This window comes from Macaca thibetana, chromosome 1 (genome assembly GCF_024542745.1).
Source record: "Macaca thibetana thibetana isolate TM-01 chromosome 1, ASM2454274v1, whole genome shotgun sequence".
Lineage (NCBI taxonomy): Eukaryota > Metazoa > Chordata > Mammalia > Primates > Cercopithecidae > Macaca > Macaca thibetana.
In genome coordinates this window covers 200401268-200420747 of record NC_065578.1, presented here as the reverse complement: position 1 = coordinate 200420747, position 19480 = coordinate 200401268, and the positions used below count along the sequence as shown (strand labels likewise).

At 44.9% G+C, this 19480-nt stretch overlaps 2 protein-coding genes across 2 annotated transcripts in view; both read right to left on the bottom strand.

The window, feature by feature from the left end:
- The window catches only part of RAB4A (RAB4A, member RAS oncogene family), a 683172-nt gene that overhangs the window by 376851 nt on the left and 286841 nt on the right, over positions 1-19480 (bottom strand). The gene's annotated exons all lie outside the window — the stretch shown is intronic.
- The window catches only part of GALNT2 (polypeptide N-acetylgalactosaminyltransferase 2), a 1373297-nt gene that overhangs the window by 1353012 nt on the left and 805 nt on the right, over positions 1-19480 (bottom strand). The gene's annotated exons all lie outside the window — the stretch shown is intronic.

The following is a 19480-nucleotide window of genomic DNA, read 5'->3' as shown; positions in this document are numbered from 1 at the left end:
TTATTTATCCATTCTACTGTTGATGGAAATTGGAATTGTTTCCAGTCTTGCTACAAACATTTTTATCCATGTCATTTAAAACATAAATAAGTATTTTGGGGAAATATTTCTAGGAATGGGATTCCTGGATCATAGGGTATTTGTAAGCTCAGCTTTAGTTGATACTGCAAACCAACTTAGTATTCAGTTAAGGGTATAGTACTTTTAAAAAAATATGCTCCTATTTTTATTGTATTTATTTGGTTGACATAATAATTGCACATATTTATGGGATACATAGTGGTGTTTTGATTCATAAAGTTATCAGATCAGGGTAATTGGCCTATCTACCGTCTCTAACAATTATCATTCTTCATGCTGGGAACATTTAATATCCTCCTAGCTATTTGAAACTATAGTGTATTATTGTTAACTATATTCATCCTACAGTGCTATAGAATGCTAGAACTTCCTTCTATCCAGCTGTAATTTTGCATCCTTTAAAATCTCTCCCTTTCGATCCATTACCCCTGCCCTTCCCAGACTCTAGCATTCTCTGTTGTTTTTGCAATTGAGTGAAATACAAAAGGAAAGACAATATATAGTCCCACTCTCCCAGAGTTGCCATGTGGTCAAGGGATCCACTTGTGAAAGAGTGAAGAGATATTACAACTTATTTGATTGGGCACCAAATTGAGGTAATTGATACCAAGTGTCATAGGATCAAAGTCACAGGTGGGGGGAATGCCAGGCCTCTTTCCCTGATAACAGTGGGGAAACCACTTTTACAGGGACATGCCAGTCCCCAGGCTCATGGGGTTAATCTCTTCTGCAATATCCACCCTGTAAGGGGCTTTCTCCTTCACTCTGCTCCTTCTCTGCAGCAGCTTTGTCTCCCTGCCTTCGATTCCCACCACACATGTAGAAGGCCTCAGAGTCTATGAACCAGGTGCTGTCAGATAGAACAATAATAAAATAGCATCAGAGATTTTTTTCTTACAGAAATTTTAGCCAAGTTATTTGAAACCAATTCTCCCCATGAAAACAACCAAAGCTCTAATTTAAATATTCAAAACGTCTCCTTAACAGTCTCAAATAGCTGACAAAATTGTAAGAACCTCCCAGGCCAAAGCGTACGGTGAGGGGAAACAGAGAAACAAGAGGAGAGGAGAAGGTGCTTCTGCCCGAGGTCCTTCGCCAAGCCAGGCAAGCCTGGCCTTCAGTTTTAGCAGCTTTGAGGAGCCAGAAGTTAAGGCCCAGTGCTGACCAAAGGAGAGAAGTCTAATAGGATACCTTCTCCACATAAGCTAGGATTCCAGAGGCCTACAGCCTAAGGACAATGGTGAACTAGAAACAAAACCACCTCACTTTCCACCTGTACGAAGTTGCAGGTAAGGTTCTCTTGGTGATAATCAGAGCAGAGGAAAAATATCAGAAAAACAATAACAGCCCCTAAGGAGTTGTGACCACAAGGTAACTCTCATGAGGATGTGCATCATAGCCTCACATCAGCTGGATGGTACAGGAAACTTTTAATTATGAATTTATTTTAAAGTAGTCCCAGGCTGGTAGTGCCTTCAGGTGTCTGAGAGAATGAATCCCAAATTCTATTATGGATAAATATTTTCTCAACATAGGCCTATAAATACTTTTACAAGGACAATGAGCAGTACACAGTCAAAAATAACCAAGCACACAAGGAAACAAGGCACCATAGACAAAAGCAACTGAAACAATAAACAGAACAAATATTCCTTTAATATTTAGATGTTGGAATTATCAGACAAAGTCAAACTGATGCTCACCATGTTTAAAGAAATAAAACAGGCTTAAAAAAAGTGGCAGATAACAGGAATCTATAAAAAGTGACCTAGTATATTTTTAAAAGAACAAATAGAACTTCTGGAAATAAAAATACAATCTTCAAAAGTTAAAATTCCTTTGGTGGGTTTGATAGCAAATTAATACAACTAAAGAGAAAATTATATTTCATAAGATCTGAGACACTATTGATTATAAGATGCACTGTTATTTTATGGACACCAAGAAAGAAAACAATGTTGTCAATTAAACTGTGGCACAATGCCTTTTTATTAGAAATTTTAGTTTGCACTTACTGAAAGAGCTCTTTTAGACTTATATTTTTAAACTCTGTGCCTAAATAGAACCCTTATGCAGACATAAAAGGGGAAATATGATTGAAATGAACTGGTTTAAAATGTTCCTAAAACTTCTTCACAGGCAGAGTCTGATTCTTCCAAGTCATTTTTAACTCAAAGTTTCATTTGTGTTTTTTCACTTGCTGTTGAGATGCAGCACTTCTCACAGTGCCCCATGACTGTTTCCAGGATCTTCTTCCAGGGCCCTTATCCCCATTCTGTGAACTTTGATTCTGGTGCTTTCGTGGCCCTGCCAGACATGGCCAATTTATAAAAGGTTTTCCGCTGAAATGCAATTCCATGAAAAGTTTTTGGATATTAACTAGGGCTCACTTCTATCCTTCCCCAAACTGTCCATGTTTGTTGATTGAAATATCAAAGAACTGCAGTGGTCCAATCCTGCTGCCACAAGTAACAACCGCGTTGTTCATCTCTGGGCAGACGATGACTGTGATTTTAAAACAACATCAGTTGTAAGATATAGCTCTATTTCAGTGTGTTAAAGTGTGAAAAATATATAAAGTTGGCCCTCAGCATCCACAGGGGATTGGTTCCAGGATCCTCCCAGATACAGACTCTGCAGATGCTTACATCCCTTATATAAAATGGCACAGTATTTGCGTGTAACTTATGCACATCCTCCCATATGCTTTAAATTTATCTTAGATTACTTCTCATACCTAATACAATGTAAACACTATGTAACTAGCTGGTATATGGTAGTATTTTATTTGTATTATTTTTAATTGTTATGTTGTTATTTTATTTATTTATTTACTTAGAATATTTTCAATCTGTGGTTGGTTGAACCCACAGAGGCTGAACCCATTGATATGGAGGACTGACTGTAGATATCTCAAATGGGTAAAGAATGGTAGATGAAGACCTGCTCCCAAACATTTGGTGTCTCCTTATTTCTACTGCGGCTGGTCTAAGGGGCTTTCATCCCTTTCTGTTTTATGATTCCACCTCCCCAGCCTCACTTCCCCTGCTCTTCCGGTTCTGGGCTGACCCCAGGTGCTCAGAGTTCTTGTTAGCCCTCCTCACTCCACCCCGACCTCCTCTCTTGCTCCTCTTGCCACTGGCTCCTAGTCCTCTGCTGTTGGCATTGCCTGGGCATAGCCCTCTTACTCCATGCAGTCAGACTCTCCTGAGGCCAGGTCTTCCTGGGGTGCTTATGATGGACACCTTGTGGAGCTTCATTAGCTCTTTGGTACTGAGGGCAAGGTTTAATGCACAGACAAACATTTTATCAAGTGGTAGTCACAAACCGAGTGCCTTTGGCCAATAAATAATTGTCACATTTCTGTTCTTGGGGCCTGTGAGAAGAGTTCCTAAAACGATCATGTAGAGCGAGCTGAGACACTTACTTTGTCCCTGTCCTCTGGGAGCATTCATCAGAGCATGCACTCAGCCATGAGAACAGTGCATGACCACATGAAGGGGTTTCGTGAAGTTCTTGAGCAATGTTTGAGACAGTACGTTTAAATTTTAATATTATATTCAGTAGGTCTGGTCAAAAAGATTCATAATAGCATTTCAACTGTAATTTTTCCCCCTTGCAATTGATACAGCCTTCAATTTTTCACCATAGGATAGTTTATCTTTTCATCTTATCAAAGAAATAGGATCCCACACACCAGACTGTTTGTACAGAATTATGCAATAAAGCCATCATAAATTTTGAGAAATTTGCTTTTACATATCATTTACACATTGTTTCTATCCAACTGAAGTTACTAACATTTCTGTTCATCCTTAGGGAAGGGAAGCATGGTTTTTCCATTGGCCAGTCTTACTAGAGAATGAAAATTTATTTGCAAACTCTTCCTCTCCAGCAGCCACAACCCCAAAACAGCTTCTTTAGCCATGAATGCCCTTGGAGTTTGATGGAGTGACATGAATGAAAGGCTTAAGGTTTGTGTATTAGTTGTCTACTGCTGCTGCAACACATTCCTCAACCCTGGTGGCCTCAACAATACCAATTTATTATCTTACAGCTCTGGAGGTCAGAAGTCTGACACAGTTCTCATTGGGTAATAGTTAAAGTTTTGACAAGGCTGCATTCCTTTTGGAGGCTCTAGAGGAGAATTCTTCCTTCCTTCTTCCATTTTTTTTCTTTTTCTTTCTTTTTTTTTTTTTTTTTTTTTTTGAGACAGAGTCTTGCTCTGTCGCCCAGGCTGGAGTGCAGTGATGTGATCTCTGGCTTGTTGCAACCTCTGCCTCCTGGGTTCAAACGATTCTCCTGCCTCAGCCTCCTGAGTAGCAGGGACTACAGGTGCCTGCCACCATGCCCCACTAATTTTTATACTTTTAGTAGAGATGGGGTTTCGCCATGTTGGCCAAGCTGGTCTTGAACTCCTGACTGCAGGTGATCACCTGCCTCGGCCTCCCAAAGTGCTGGGATTACAGGCGTGAGCCACTGCACCTGGCTGCCCTCTTCCAGTTTCTAAAGACTGTCCCCTTCCTTAGTTCATGAACACATTCCTCCATCTTCAAAGCCAGCAACACTGCATCTCTCTGATCATTCTTCTGTATCACATCTCCCTCTGATCCCCTTCTGCCTTCCTCGTCTGCTTTTAAGAACCCTTGTTTTTGAACAAGGACATTGGTCCCACCTGGATAGTCTAAGATAATCTCCCTACCTTAAGGTCAGTTTATTAGCAACCTTAATTCCATCTGCAACCTTAATTCCCCTTTGCCATGTAACATAACACAGTCACAGGTTCTAGAGATTTGGGCACAGATATCTTTGGGGAGCATTATTCTGCCTACCACAGTCTGGATAAGATGAGAACTGGTCAGATTATGGAGAGAACAGCAACCTCAGAGCTGCTTTCTAACCCAAGTACAACACATAGGGAACGGCTGTGAGACAATTCTCCCTGGGGATATTTGCTGACCATCAAGAACCTATATAAGTGACAGTGGTTATCTGTCTCCATGTATCCAATGTCCAGACCCTATTGGTCCCCGGGATATTTCATCTCAAACAGACATATCCAGCTCAGTGTGTTTCAAACTTTCAGCATAGTTTAAAATATGGGGAAGAATTCCTCCCGGATCTCAAAGGGGATAAATGTTGGGATTAGTGAGAGTTTCTGAAATCAGGAAAGTTAAAAGTTGGCAAACTCTCCTTTATCATTCACATTAGACTTAAACTTAGTAACTTACCAAGATTGCCTTGGACCTCCATGCCATCCTATTCATTGTGAAGTGAGCATGGCCAATCTGGTTTATTTATTTTTTAGAGGCGGGCAGGGTCTCATTCTGTCATGAGGTTGGAGTGCAGTGGCCCATTCATTGGTTGCTGCAGCCTTAACCTCCTGTGCTCATGTGCTCCTCCCACCTCAGCCTCCCTGGTAATTGGGACTACAGTCATGCACCGCCACACCTGGGTAATTTTTAAGTTTTTTGTAGAGACAGGGTTTTCACTGTGCTGACCAGGCTGCTCTCAAACTCCGGGGCTCAAGCGATCCTCCCACCTCAGCCTCCCAAAGTGCTGAAATTACAGGTGTGAGCCACCAAGCCCCGCTCCAAACCATTTTATACTCTGATTCATCAGCACTGAGTTGCACAGAATACAATACACTCTCACTAGTTTAAGCGGAGAAGAATTTATTCAGGGTATAAATGGTTTACAGAATCACTGGGAGAGGAAAGGAAGCAGATTTGAGGCTAAGCTTCTAGGAATTACATCCAAAGCCACATTGCAGGACTGATTGTCAAAGTCACCACAGCCCCCACAGTCACCACAGCTCCTGCTGCTGAATCGGGAAGCCGTGGCTAGCACTATAGTCTGCAGAGATGCGCGGGGAAAGCTGCCTCCAAGAAATAAGACATCGAAGCGCTGTTCCTGCAGCTGCTCACCGCATGGAACAGTGATCTTTCTGCAACAGCCCCGCACCTGCAAAACTGGATGTCTTATGTCCCACCTCTTGTTCCCTTTAACTCCGCTCTGAAATCAACCCTTCCAGGGGGGAATTTGCTTGGCAGATACTAATCACATCTGGAGCCTTGGGCCTGGGAAACATAGGGTTTAGTTCTCCAGGCTCTGGGTGAAGGAAAGGAGAGTGTTGGGATAGACAGTGAGGAATCAGCCCAGGGCGCCCACCATCGTCAGTGAGACAGTGGGGAAGAGTTAGCACCCGAAGCCCCCGGGACCACTGTGGAAAGTAATTTTACCAGCGTGCGCATCACCGGAACAGAGTGTGAAACAGGGCTCCCCAGTGCATGTTGTACCTCCTTCTTCATACCTTTCTGCTCTTTTCAACAAAATTTCCTGGGCTTGTGTGGTTCAGTGTTTGGGTTGGCTCTTGTTTTAGCTGAACTAGTTCACTTATTCTGGCTTTGTGGCTGCTCCAGTGAAATATGTGCATATTTTGCCTGTGTACGGCTATCTTTTCCTGTTTTCCTTCAGGGAGAATACATCAGCGCAGAGTCCGTGGCACTGCTCCAGATAAAACAGCGCGGCAGAATCATCACCACTGGCAGAGCTCTCTGGTTGACTCATGAGGATTGGGAATAAATGACCAAATATAAACAGTGGAGTGGTGCCAACTGAGGCTCCCTTGTAGCAAGCAGTCCCCTGTGGCATGTGAAAAAGAGGCCGGGAAAAGCCCAGCTGTGGGCACCTTGCCACTGACTGCTGCTAATTTACTGCCATGACTACTCAAGGGCACACTGATTTCTGCTTTTCAGAAACCTTTTGTGCATTATTTTTTCCACTATCCCCATTAGGCTGACTAACCTGTAAGGCACTGGCTCCCTCAGCCAGTCAGGGCTTAGGCCTGTTTTATCGCACTGCAAATCCCTCACTGGCTGGTCGGTAGCAGTGAGAGAGGACACAGTGGTATTCCTAACCAAGTCTTGCTGGCCTTTAGCTTCCACATGCTTACCTGCAAAATCCTCAGCTTATCTAGTGTAACCAAGATAAAAAAACAGATGATAGGTAGATAGATAGATACATACATACATACATATATAGATGCATAGATGAGATAGGTAGGTAGATGATAAATAGATGAAAGATAGAGATAGGTGTGATAGTATAGGTAGATAGATAGATAATCAATAGGTAGGTTGACAGACACACAGAGAGAGACGTGTAGATGTCATAGCACCGGTCACTGAAGGAGCCTGAACAACCTCACACACGCGCAGTACCAGGCCCCTCACCTTCTTCTCTGGCTCCTTACAGGATCTCCTGGCCAGAAGCTGCTGGAGGCATCCGTGGTGGCACTCCATGGTTAGCACCCTGCTGGGGGGTGGGGGACGTCTCCTAAAACTGAAGAACCCCCACGGCACTGAATGACACAAGCTTCCCTTCTAGTCTCCCAGCCCAGGGTGGCACTGGGTCCCATGGAAAAGTGAGGGGGATGTCCCTTTTCCCAACTCTGTCACTCTTTCTCATCTGAGCCTTAAAGAATCGTGGCATACTCCCAGAGTGTAACACAGACCTTCCTGGAAACAACCCACTTTACGCTACCTGTAGTCCCTTTCTCCAAGACCCTGGCCGCAATCCCAGGGCCACATGTAAGCTCTCAGCCCAGGGTACTGGCACCCAAATCTTTCTCTATCAGCACTCCTCCCCATCAGCACTGGCCACTCAGCCTGTGGGTGTGTGTACACGTGTGTGCTGGGTATTGAGTGTGTGTGTGTGCTGTGTTGAGTGTGTGCATGCATGGGAAGCACAGTGTAGGCTAAGCCGAGACCCTCATTTACTTAGATGGGAGAACACTAAGAGATCTAAATACACACATCAACAGCAGGGGCTCTGCAGACACTCAGCAAGCTGGGAGTGGCCAAGGCCGTGTGGAAGGGGCCCCGAGGAAGAGCTCACCTTAGAAGATAATGCTTAGTCTCTGGTTGCTGCCAAATGACATTGTTACACTCCTAAGTTCCCTGCTCTCCAGGACATATTCTGAGTCCCAAATAAGACCTATACGGTGTGGTGGCTCAAACTACAGGTCCCAAGTGTGTTTCCAGGACCAGCTGACGCTGCTCCAGTGAGGAGTTACCAAAGGCCTCTCAACATACAGGACCACCCACATCACTGCAGACTACCAATATGCTGGAGCACGGATCACTTGATCTGAACAGAAGAGTGGCAGCCCAGGAGGGGCAGACGCTGAGTCAAGCTCACACCCATTGAGAACATTCTTCTTCCCCAGTATTCCCTCCAATGACAGGGTAAGAAAGGCGAGATGCAGATGGAAATACTTGGTCTTGCAGTTTGGGTTTGTGCATTTTTCTGTAAGATTGCATTACAGTGTGACATGAGTCCACGGACCAAGGAAAAGGTTTGGATTCAGTGGACCAAGCCTTGTAATGTTATTAGGGCTACTAGTGGGTGACATTGGAGTCTCTTCCTGCCACTCGCAGAGGCCACAGATGGACCAAGCCCTTCTAATGCACAGCTCTCCACACCCAACCTGTGGGCCTGGTTACAGTTGTGCGGTGGGGCGGACCCTCCACCCACACCCTGGTGGCCGCAACAGTGAAGAGGGCTACAGCTTCCATGGGTGGGTGGCAAGACCTCACACCGGTCCCATGAGAAAGCTAAGATGCTTTCTAAATGCTGCAAACTGTCAGCCCACAAGTAAGTGCTTAATGCCAGAAAGCATACAGAAAGTCAAAGCAAACGTCCCTCCACCCTCTTTTTCGCTTGGGTTTTGTGTTTGTTCTTTGTGGCTGGGTGGGAGATTGGGGTAGAAAAAAAAAAATCCATGATTATTTTTGAACCTGTCTTGTATCCTTTTAAGAAGTAGCTTCTACTAGCAGCTGGTTTTGGTTTTTTGGTTTTTTTTTTTTTTTTTTCCAGAGAGAAATGTGAGGGAGGACTGTGTTATGAGCAAAATGTTCATATCCACTTGCAGCAGCCTCCTGGTGCATTTCGGGAAATGGTATGTGCTCCCTGGAATCCTGGGGTTCTTTAGAGTGAGCACATATTTACGTTAGGGAGGAAAAAAAAAACCTCGTATTTTCAACCTCAGAGATGATTTTTTAAAGTCAAAACAACTCACATCGTAGGCTGCCAGAATGCTTGCTTTCTGCGCTCACTTCTACTCCCAGATACATTTGTGTAGCTCATTATATGCTGACTGGAACTGCAGTTTGCAGTGAGAGCCAAGCAGCACTCTCTTTCCAGCTCGTTTCTCATCAGAAGAGTGGTCTTTTATCACTTCAGGAACCTGGAAAAGGCTCTCTGCTGTGGCCATGCTGTTAGATAATGATCTCACCAACCCTAAGCAAAAGCAGAGGGTTTTTCACCCAGTAAAAGCCCTAGGCCGAGGCAAATCCCCACCCCACGCCCAGCCTCAGTCCCATCAGACACAGCAGAGCTGGCCAGAGGATGGCCCCCCAGCGGCCTCCAGTCTTTGTGTAAATGAGTCCGCCCCACCCACCTGCGCTGCCCTGGAGTATTTTTGATGACACCGTGGAGCGATGACTGCATCTCTTTGAAATCACATGAAGAGTTGTACTTAACAACAGCTCGGGAGGTCGGAGAGAAGCCACATGACGCAGCTGCTTTGAAAACAGAAAGAAGACAGGCTCACGGTCGGGCTCCTGGCCAGCAGCGCTGGATAATGACTCCTCTGCCTGTCCCTCTGGCTGAAGCTGAGGAGAGCGAGCCTGTGCACCTGAAGATCTTCAGTTCCTTGTTTGCTCTCTTCCATATTTTCCAAATTTTCCACAGAAAGCACATTCTTTTCCTCTCACCCCTGAATCTGCCAGTGTTCTGGGTGATGGAGGATCCCAGACCGGTTCACCCTATGGGGACAGATGGATCACAAAATGACTTCCAAGCCCACAAAGTTGATGGGCTTGTGGGGGCTGTGCCTTCTCACCCTCATTCGTCGGGCTCCATTGGTGAACATCTGGAAGCTTCTTCTTGACCTCTGCAAGCCACTCACCCTCACTCCCAAACTCCTGTCTCAGGGCCTTGGCACTTGCCCTTCCTCTCCTCCTCTGCCCAGCCAGCCTCTCCCAGAGATCCGTGAGGCCTGTGCCTGCTGATGCTACCCGCCACCCTGTCCCTCCCCACCACTTACCACCGCCAAACAGCCTCAAAGGGTCATTCATCCTTGCGGCTGTTGTCTGTTTTTGTATTATGGAAACCCAGCCTCCCCATCCAAAACCGCAGTCTCCACAAGGAAAGAGATTCGGGGCTGTTTCCTTCTTCTGCTGTATCCTCAATCACCAGGAAGCAAAGCAGACACTTGGTGAATACCCACTTTTGCAGAGTAGAAATATCAATTGTGTATTTTGCTTTTTCATGTCTATTACGTTATTTCTTCTGTTATCACGTAAGCACAGACTGCTTTACAAATCAGAAAACAAACAAGTAAATCCATAAACATGCATTTTAAAATCTCAGGAGGCAGGCCAGGGGCAGTGGCTTACGCCTGTAATCTCAGCACTTTGGGAGGCTGAGGCAGGTGGATCGCAGAGCCCCCTCTCATGCTTTGTGGGAGCAGAGCAACATGTAGGTCAAGAGCCCTTCGAGAATGTGATAAAATATTATTACAGACATTCTTCCCAGAAAGCGTGTGCTCATGCCTATACAGAGAACATTTTTACAGAACTCAAAGGAAGTCCCAGGTCCCCCCACGCTTCACAAATGAAGAATCCCGGGTTGAGATGAGTGACTCCTTTCACCTCACCTCATCCTTCCAGCACAAAGGTACTTCACGGTTGTCAGGGATTCCAATAAAATAGCGCTTCTCTCCACGCGTCGGACCCGGCAACCATGGCCCATGCCACGGCCTCCGTTCCTCACTAAGGCAAACTTCTCACCTGCTCCTGCCGAATGGGGCAGCCAGGGTCAGTTGTGCAGGCCCCAGCCCTGGCAAGTGGAGATAAGGAGGTGGTTAGAGGCAGCACAGACAACAGGGCCTTCAGGAGCAACTCAAAGAACTGTCCAGGCCAGCCTGCGAGGCCCACCTGTTACCACAGCCCCAGTGTTTATGAAAGGCCTGGTTGTTCCTCTTTTTTGGGGCTCTTTGGGTCATATGTGTTCTTAAAATACCAGTCTCAACCCGTGAGCTGAGGTGGCCTGAATGAGACTTGGTTCCTCTCAACAAAAAGAGTCCAGATGGCACAATGTTGGGAGACCATCCCTGGGACCCGAGGCTGCTGACCAGGGGGGTCACCTTGGAAAAGAGAAGGTCCAGTTGGCAAAGCTGCAGCAGACGCTGGCCCACCCTGCTCACTACCCCGTTCCCCTCCCAGCTGGGCTGCTGGGCTGGCTGAGCTCTGAGCTCCTTGCGGCTGTCAAATGCCATGTTTCACAAGAAGTTCATTCCAGGTGAGTTCTTGAGATTCCCAGATGAAAAGAACAAAGGAAAAATAAATAAAAATATAAAGCAAAATAAGTTATTCATTTGCCTTTTTGCCTTTCTCCAGCCTGATACCCTTGAGAGTAGCTTCCCCATTTCCAAAGTCCTACAACCCAATGCTGTAATCTTGACTGCACCCCTAATCTCAGGTATTCCCGCTTCCCCAGCTCTTCCCTTCGCCGTGTCTTTTGCCAGCCTGGTGAAGCCACATCCAGAGGTGTAACCCTGAGCCCCTGCCCCGGACTGTCCAGCACAGCCAGCAACACTGGTAGATGCAGATCTGGTTTATCTTTAATCATGACCCTCAGTAGAATCCACAGACTTTCCTGGAAACCACAGGGCAGTCTTCAGCCCCAGCTCCCATCTCTTCCCTCCACATCTAGGCATCTTCTGTTTACAGAGAAGGAGCCATGATGAAAGAAGGCTTTGACCCATTTGAAGGCTTTCAGCCAGAAAATGTGCTTTGTACTTGGAGCTGGAGGAATGGCATTGCCACCACACCACACCCCTTCTTGGTGGAATAGCCACAGCCAGAAATCTCCCTCTGTCCCTTCCCACATGGTGAGTGGCTCTGGGAACCAGGCCTAAGAGAGGATTGGGTGAGAGTTTACAGGGAAGGAATCCTGGCTCTTCCTTTTAGTGGCTCTGTGACTGGGGGAGGTGGCCTAACACCTGTGGTCCTCAGTTTCTGTCATCAGTAAACTGAGGTTATGAATGCAGCCTGCCTCCCAGAGTGAGCTGTGAGACTCAGGTGCATTGGGGCATGGCACAGCACCTGTGAACAGGTGAGGCCAAGATGATACTGTCTGCCCACAAACTGTTTCAGGCTCTTCCTGGGCTTGCATACCAAGGGATCCTTCCAGCTCCCCTCCTTCTAGGTGGGGCCGTGAGCCTGGCTTTGGACGGTGGCATGAGGGCCAAAACGACAGATGCCGCTTCCAAGCCTGGCACATCAACCAGCTCCCTCGCATTCTCTTTCTCACTTCCTTCTGCTACAGCCTTGAAGGCCATGTGTTGGGACTAGTGGTTCCCTAAGATGTAAGGAGCCAGATCTTTGGACAACTGTGTATAGCAGAGCCTGCCCCAATCTCCAACCACATTAGTATGTGACATAAGTGAGCAATATATTTTTCTTATGATAGGCCACTGAGACTTCAGGATTTCTTTGTATTTGCAGCCTAGCCTTGTCTACCCAGATAGAGGTGCCAGATGGATGACCTACAAGCCAGATGTGTTTGGTTTGGCTTTAATGATTAAAAAATTGGAATGTAAGTGCCCTACAGAGAGATGCTCCAGTTTGCCACAACCCTCACCACTCCTTATTGATTTTTACCAGCCACTTCACACATTTACCTGCCTAAGTCCGTGAAACATTTGAGTTTGCAAGCCTGAAAAGCTCTGGATCAAAATCACTTTTTGGATAAATGCTTCGAATCTGTGTTGTCTCATCCTGTGACTTACTCAGGAAGATAGCAGAAACTCACGCAAGTAAATCAAGTAGCATTGTCTATTGAGGTTGGGTGCAGATAGCTTAAGTTTAAAACATGCACTGTGGGCCAGGCATGGTGGCTCAGGCCTGTAATCCCAGCACTTAGGGAGGCTGAGGTGGGTGGATCACCTGAGGTTCAAGGAGTTCAAGACCAGCCTGACTAACATGGTGAAACCCTGTCTCTACTAAAAATACAAAAATTTAGCTAGGTATAGTGGCAGGCACCTGTAATCCCAGCTACTCAGGAGGCTGAGGCAGGAGAATCTAAACCTGGGAGGTGGAGGTTGCAGTGAGCCAAGGTCGTGCCATTGCACTCCAGCCTGGGCAACAGAGCGAGACTCTGTCTCAAAACAAAAACAAAAACAAAAACAAAACAAAACATGCATTGTGGCATGATGAGGAGTGGCCTGGCTTGTCAATCCGGTTCTGGTTTTGGCTTTTTCACCCAGAAGCAAAGTTGACTTCCACCAAATTAACAAGGGCCTTAATTTCCTTGTTTTCAAAATAAGTGATTTTAAATAAACACTCTCCATATTAGCTTGGGCTATCATAAGGAATTACCATTGGCTGGGTGGCTTAAACCACAGACATTCATTTTCTTGAAGTTCTAAAGGCTGAAGTCCAAGGTCGAGGTGCCTCCTGACGTCATTTAAACTTTATCTCCTTCTCACAGGCCCCGACTCCAAATAGAATCACATTGAGTGTGTGGGCTTCAGCATCAGCATTTTGGGGGGACACCATTCAGCCCATAACAGATTCTATTATTTCCAGACTGTTCAAAGAAGGAAATAGATCATATTTGTATACTCACCACAGCGTGGGACAGGCACGGGGAGTGGTAGGGCTGACCCGCTGAGGGACCTCACTTTAATTAAAAATGCCTGTTTTAAAATTTAATTTTACTTTATTTTGACAAGATAAATTTATTTATTTTTATTTTTAAAAAAGTTATTATTTTTTAATTTTTTATTTCCATAGACTTTTGGGGAACAGGTGGTATTTGATTGCATGAGTAAGTTCTTTAATGGTGATTTGTGAGATTTTGGTGCACCCATCACCTGAGCAGTACACACTGAACCCAATTTGTAACCTTTTATCCCTCACCACCTCCCACCCTTTATCCCAAGTCCCCAGAGTCCTCTGTATCATTCTTACGCCTTTGCATCCTCATAGTTTAGTTCCCACTTATGAGTGAGAACATACGATGTTTGGTTTTCCATTCCTGAGTTACTTCACTTAGAATAATAGTCTCCAATTACATCCAGGTTGCTGCAAATGCCATTAATTCATTCCTATTTATGGCTGAGTGGTATTCCCTCATATATATATATATATATATATATATATACACACACACACACACCACAGCTTCTTTATCCACTCGATTAAATGACATTTGAGCTGGTTCCACATTGTTGCAATTGCAGACTGTGTTGCTATAAACATGCATGTGCAAGTATCTTTCTTGTATAATGACTTCTTTTCTTCTAGGTAGACACCCAGTAGTGAGACTGCTGGATCAAATGGTCCTTCTAAAAAGTGGCTGTTTTTTAATATATGAGAATATAAAAATCATTTTTTCAGTCATGTGTGTTGTGAATATCTTCTTCTGGACTCTGGTTGGTTCTTTAATTTTTTATTTTTTTCTTCTGCTGAAGTTTTTGCATTTTAGTATTTATCAGTTTCAAGGTGATAATATTCTTCTATACTTTCCCGTAAAGTTAAGGTTTTTGTTTCAATATTTAGAAATTCAATCTCCTGTGAGTTTTGGTGTATTTTTTGTATAGTATGAAGTCTGCAGTATGTAATACTATTTGAAGTTATTAAGTTTTACATAAATAGGATCACACTGTAAAAACAAAAGTGGCTGTCCTCTTCCAGACAATTTTTTTGCCCAAAACATCATTCTGAGATGGGCCTTGAAAAAATTCCCGACATGGAGAAAAAAGCTGGCCCTGCTGTGTCGGTTGAATGGCCCAGGGTCTGCAACTGGAGCCCCACCACAAGCTGTGCTCCTGGTTTTCTCTTCCGTCTGGAACAGACACTCCCCTGGTGTGAACTGTTGCTGTTCGCAGTGTGTGGGATGAGGGGCACCAATCCTAACCCACTAACAGAAAGCTATGGGAAATAATTAGCTGGTGCTGACTGAGAACTCTGAAATACATGAGGCGTGCAAGGAATGTTTCTGAAATACAGACATATTCATTCTGTGACACTCAGGGACAGCCCTGGGGTGCTGCTCTGGTGTCATCTCTGCAAACTGAAACGTCCAATGGCACCAGGAGCAAGGTCAGAGTTCCCAGCCCTGTGGTGTCCTTGGACTTGAAAATCAGCCATTTAGAATCCTTCTACGTGCCTCATAAGGCTGTAGGGATTAATTTGGGTTATACTGGATATTTGGAGTACTGGGTGACGTACAAGAAACCTGTCTCCCTGCAAGTTACAGACCCTTTACAAGACCTTAAAATTCAGGAGGAAGCTGGAGGCCTTGATGCCAGTCCTTCCTCCATCTTGGCTCAGCCATGCGACTTTGGATGCATCGTCTGACCTCCCTGGGCTTCTGTGGACACACCTGAAAACTGGGAACAGGTTGGGAGGGGCATTTGACTCGACAAAAGTGAATGAGCTGTTAACAACTGTTTGCATTTTTTGTTTTGTTTTGTTTTTTGAGATGGAGTCTGGCTCTGTCGTCCAGGCTGGAGTGCAGTGGCGCGATCTCAGCTCGCTGCAAGCTCCGCCTCCTGGGTTGACACCATTCTCCTGCCTCAGCCTCCAGAGTAGCTGGGACCACAGGCGCCCGCCACCACGCCTGGCTAATTTTTTGTATTTTTAGTAGAGATGGGGTTTCACTGTGTTAGCCAGGATGGTCTCTATCTCCCGACCTTGTGATCCGCCCGCCTCAGCCTCCCGAAGTGCTGGGATTACAGGCGTGAGTCACCGCGCCCGGCCTGAGAAAAGTTTTTAAAAGCTGAACTAACACTGTCTCAGCAGGCCCAGGAAGGAAGGGCGCTTTGCCTGGGGGTCTGGAGGTCTCTGGGGTAAAAGAACCCCACGGGGTGGAGTTCATTGCATTGCGGCTCTTTTACCCCTTTCATGGGGTAAAATCCATCACCTCAAGCCTTGGGGTTCTTTTACCTCGGAGACTTCCAGATCCCCACGCAAAGTGCCCGTCCTTCCTGGGCCTGCTGAGATCGTGTTAGCTCAGCTTTTAAAAACTTGCGCCCGTAGGGCTTTTACCCTCACGAGGCCTGGAGTTGCACAAAGCTGAAACAGCTGCCTCTTCACACAGCCCTGTGCCCCGCTGGCCCGTGGACACTGTCAGGACAGCAATGAGGTAACATAGAGCCCCACAGGAGAGCCAGGCACACTGCTCTGAAACCCAGAAACAAAGTGACGCCCAGCTGGGAGAAGGGGTACCTCAGTGTGTCGGGAACTCCTGTCTTAGCCAAAGCAGCAGGAGGGGCAGTGGGCAGGCAGGACACAGCACCCACTTCGAGGACCAAAAGGTGGACCTGATGTGAAGCTGGTGGGCCACCATTCTGCAGGAGCAATGGAGCCTAATAGATCCCGGAGTCTGAGTGTTCTGTTCACAATTCCCCTTGCTCTGTGCTTCAACAGCCTACCTCATGCTTAGGTGCTGGTGATTCATGAGCTGACCTGCATTATCCTCTGCAGCGTGGATGACAAGAGGGAGGCTGGGTCGAGTGAGTCCCTGACAGACTGGAGGCCGAGCCTACTGAAATCCCTTTTGGAACCAGGCAAGCAATAAATAAATACAGATATGAATAGATGGAAATGGAATTTCTACGACCCAAACACCCACACCGTCAGCAAGTTAGATTTATAGCAGCAGAGCTTCAGGGAAGATGACTCCCTCTGCTAACAGCCACGGTTCAGTCTGCCCTAACCCAAGCACACCTACTCACCACCCTCCAGCTGCCCTGAGATCTCTCTTCTTCCTTTCACCTGCTCTTTCCCTGCCTCCACTTCCTCAGCACCCACTCCCCATTAACCATTGCAGTCAAGGTCATGCCCCCATTGTTTTACTGGCAGTCTTCTTTGGTGGTCACCAATGACCTTTTCACTGCCAGATGCAATTAAAAAATTTTTTTTCTACTAATACATAATATATGTACGTGTTTTGGGGGTACATGTGATATTTTGGTACATGCATAGAATGTGTAATAATTAAGTCAGAGTATTTAGGAAATCCATCGCCTCAAACATCTATCATTTCTTTGTGTTGGGAACATTTCACATCTTCTCTTCTAGCTATTTTGAAATAACTTCCCTGATTATATTCTGTTCTCTGCCTTTGGTGGCTATTACTCGTAATATAACCTAAGTTCTTTACAAGATCCTGTCCTTAGCTGTGTTTTTCCTTTTCCTCTCTCACTCCTGTCTCCTTGCACATTTCATCCACTACAACCGCTTCTCCTCCCACAGCTGTGGACTTCACTCAAGCAGACCTCTGCTGGCCACCATATTCCCCTCAAGTCAGAGCTCTGCGTCTTCAACTTTTTGAGCATTTCCTGTGTGTCCCCCAGCCACTGCCCAGCATTCTCTATCAGGCATCCAACTCAAATGCTTGGCACTCTCTTTGATATCTCTCTTCCTTTATGTATTCTCAAAGAACCAATTACCAAATACTCCCTACTCAACTGCTACTGTGTTTCTACCTTCAAAATTCCTTGCCAAGAATCTCACTTCTGAAATCCATGTTGGAGTAAACAAATAGGAATCTGAGCAAAATATATGAAGCAGCTATTTTCAGACATTGGACAGTAGGCAAGAGGACCGTGGGTCCCTGAGAGAGGCAGGACCCAGAGTCTCCCCAGCTTTCTGCCTGAGGGCACTTTCTACCCACAGCTTATGGAAGTGATCCAAGCAGAGATGACAGCTCTGCTGAATTAAGAGATCAGAATATGGAGACATTGGGCTGGTTCTTAGTTGAGGGGGCAGAGTGAGAAGATAGGGCGAACTATGGCAGAAAGAGCCTGCCAGTCTGGATATGGGTCGCCTAGAGCTTGTTAGTGAATACTCATCAAAGCAAGTATGAAAGAAATCCATGAGCAGGGCTGAGAACTACAAGCACTCACACCAGGCTCACACAGTTAAGCTCCTACCAGAGAAGGTGGAGAGACTTGTTAGGCATTCAGAAGAAACTTCCGAAAGCTTGAGTCTTTTCAGATGCAGTTTCTGTATCTATTGAAGTGGTTTTTCGTATAATGTGGTATGAATATGTTGGTACGGATTTTTACAATTCCTCGTGAGAAGAAATGGCTTATAGTATTCTGTTGTTGTAATGTCCTTGTCAAGTTTTGATATCAAGATGATGCTGAGCTGGCAATGTTCTTTCCTTCTCTGTTTCTAGAAAAAAAATGTGTGTAGGTTTGGTATTGCTTCTTTCTTAAATGTTTGATAAAATTCAACACTAAACCATCTGGGTCTGGAGTTTTCCTTAGGGGAATTTAATACTCAATTAAATGTCTTTAATATATATATAGTTGTTAAGAATCTCTATTTCTTCTTTTGTCAATTTTTGTAATATGTGTCTTTCAAGGAATTTATTTTATCTAAGTTTTTTAATTTATTGGCATGAAGTTGTTCATAAAATTCTTACTATCCTTTTAACATCTATCTGTTAGATCAGTTATGATGTTCCCTTTTTCATTCTTGATACTTTTAATGTCTTCTCTTTTTTCTTAATCAGTCTGACTAGAAGTTTATCAATTTTTTATTTTTATTTTTTGAGACAGGGCTTCATTCTGCACACAGGCTGAAGTGTGTGGTTATGAGCTCAGTTCACTACAGTCTTAACCTCCTGGTCTTAAGCAATCCTCCCACTTTAGCCTCCTGAGTAGCTGGAACTATAGGTGTGTGCCGCCATACCCAGGTAATTTTGTTTTGTTTTGTTTTGTTTTTGTAGAGATGGGATCTCACTGTGTTGCCCATCCTGGTCTTGAACTCTTGGGTCAAGTAATCTTCCTGCCTCAGTTTACCAAAGTGCTGGGATTACAGATTTGAGCCACCACACCTGGCCAAGTTTATCAATTTTAAATCATTTCCAAGAACCAAGATTTGGTTTCATTGCTTATTTTGTCTTTTTTCTATTTTGTTGATTTCTTATTACTTTCTTCTACTTTGGGTATGATTGGAGCCCCTTTCTTGCTTCTTAAGCTTATTGCTTTAGAACTCTTTGCTTTTTATTTTTTAATTTTAATTTTTATGATTGTTATTTTTTGCTGCCCGAAGTGATCTCAGACTCCCAAGCTCAAGTGATTTATCCTGGCCTCCCCAAATGCTGGGATTACAGTTATGAGCCACCACGCCCGGCCTGGAACTTCTTATTTTCAAATACAAGCGTCTAAAGCTATAAGCTGTTAACTGCTTCCCACAAATTTTGATATGTTATATTTTAATTGTCATTCTATTACAAATAATTTCATAGTGGAGAAACTTAACAGAGATCATTAATCAAATGACCAACATAAATTTCATCAGTAATGAGA